The sequence below is a fragment of the Chrysochloris asiatica genome, unplaced genomic scaffold (assembly GCF_000296735.1).
Source record: "Chrysochloris asiatica unplaced genomic scaffold, ChrAsi1.0 scaffold00019, whole genome shotgun sequence".
In the NCBI taxonomy this organism is placed as follows: domain Eukaryota; kingdom Metazoa; phylum Chordata; class Mammalia; order Afrosoricida; family Chrysochloridae; genus Chrysochloris; species Chrysochloris asiatica.
The window spans coordinates 18,623,626-18,625,779 of NW_006408537.1; the positions used below are offsets into that span (position 1 = coordinate 18,623,626).

The 2,154-nt window shown below is 40.5% G+C and overlaps 1 pseudogene; it reads right to left on the minus strand.

Moving 5' to 3' along the window:
- Positions 1-817: 817 nt before the first annotated feature.
- LOC102829520 lies at positions 818-1,657 on the minus strand (annotated as a pseudogene).
- Between the last annotated feature and the right edge of the window lie 497 nt (positions 1,658-2,154).

Below are 2,154 nucleotides of genomic sequence, written 5' to 3' on the forward strand. Positions count from 1 at the left end.
TTTTTTTTTAAATGATAAAATGAGTATTTATTTATTTAAGCTAGTATTTATAAATCAGCCAGCTATACTGGTACTATTTCTTACCAAAATTCAGTAAAATACAAACAAATGTCTTTCTACAAATATTCAAATAATGAACACGTCAGGGTCTACAGTTAAACAGAGGAGATGGACAGATAAAATCAATGAAGCGCCTTTATAAACCTGATCCTTCACTATAAATTGTCTATTAAGCATCTTCCCAAGTACTATAAAATACAAACAGTCCTTCATAATGTATCTTTGTACTTTATGTTTCTATAAAAACCTGGGTCACAGAGTCCGTCTTCTAAATCTACACAATGGGAGTCCTGGCATGGCACTGTGGGTTAATGCGCTGGTGGACTGCAAGGTCAGTTTGAACCACAAGGTCAGTGGTTCAAGCTCACCAGCTGCTCCTCAGAAACCCCATACACAGGGTTGCTATGAGTAGGAACCCACTGCTCTCAACAAAATCAACACAATAAAACCCAGGATATCAAGGCAGTGATATATAGTTCTGAAATAAGAACTCCTACAATAAAGGAGCTCTGATAGCATAGTGGTTATGAATTGGGCTGCAAACCTTCGGGTCAACAGTTTGAAACTACCAGCCGCTTCTCAGGAGAAAGATGAGGCTTTCTGCTCCTGTCAAGATTTACAGCCTTGGAAACCCTATATAGGGTAGCTTTGAGTCAGAATCAACTCGATGGCACTTAACAACAACAATAAAGGAAGTAATGCAACCACTGCCCAGAGATTGACATGAAATTCCATGCCTTTGCCACACCTCTTAATGTTATATGTTCATGGAGTCATTTAGGAATAAATCTATGGTTTGTGAAGCCTCCAAATCACTGGCAGAATTTTGCTTGAACTGGGGCAGCAGGAATTCCTCCCCACAGATCTGAGACTAGTTGTTCCAGGCCTGGTTGTTCCAGGCCTGATTATTCCAAGCTTGGGTGCACCAAGCCTGGTTGCTGTTCCAGGTCTGGTTGCTCCAGGTTTGGTTGCTCCAGGTCTGGTTGTTCCAAGCCTGGCTGTTCCAGCTCTGGTTGCTCCACATTGGAAGGTTTCCAGAAGGCAGGCATCCCTGGCTATAGGAAGCATAGATGTCCAGGTATGCAGCAGGCACGGAGACCTTCTGAGTCACACCATTGCTACTATTTGGCTATTTGGTGTTTTTTTGCCACCTCTTGCATTTCTTTCTTTGGTTTTGGAACAAGGTCTTAACTTGTTTGTAGCTAAGGTTCAGGGCTTAAGAAAGTTCTTGCATCTGCTGGAGGCTGAGGTATTTCTGTTTCTGAAATCTGTCTTTGAGTATGCACAGCTGCCTCAGAGAGAACACAGTTCTGACCTGTTTCTTGCCCAGGCCTTTACCTTCCTTCTTCATTGTGCTCTTCTCTATAGAAGTGGGCAGTTTTACTTTGGGACTGGTGGAAGAATCAGGACTATCCTGAAGAAGCAGATCTATGGAAACAGGAAGAGGAGAGACAGTATCTGAATAGAGTGCCTCCACAGATGACATTCGCAAGGATGTATCATTTTCTTCATTCTCCAAAATTGTAGATAATGGTGAAGAGTCTCTTGAATCACAAACCTCAGGTAGGCTTTGAGAAGTTAGATCCACCACACTCATATTATTGAGTAGAAGGGAGGGAGACAAAAAAAAAAAAAAAAAGACCTAGACTGAGTAAATCAAAGTCAAATTGAAAGGTGTTTTGAGTGTGTAATCTGAAAGTCCTCAAATATAAAAAAAATAAAAGACTGAGGTGAAGAGAATTGTCTTAACAGCAACTGGAGACCAGACCCATGCAGCAAAAAAGAATTTGAAGTCTGAATTTATAAATGACGGTTTAGTATATAGCAAAGGCCTTAGACCAGCCCCTTCTGGCCACCCTCAGTCCTCTCTGTGATTTTCTTTTGAGTTTTGAGGTCTATCCTTCCTTGAATGTTTATCTTTTCACTTTTCAGGACTTTAGAGTAATTTTCTTCCAGAAGTTCTTCAAATATTTCCTCTGTGGACTTGGGTGATTCATCTTGTTCTGGAATGCCGATAATTCTTAAGTTAATCCTCTTCATGTTGTCTAACATGAATCTTAGACTTATTCAGAGTTTTTTTTTCTGTTTGCTTTT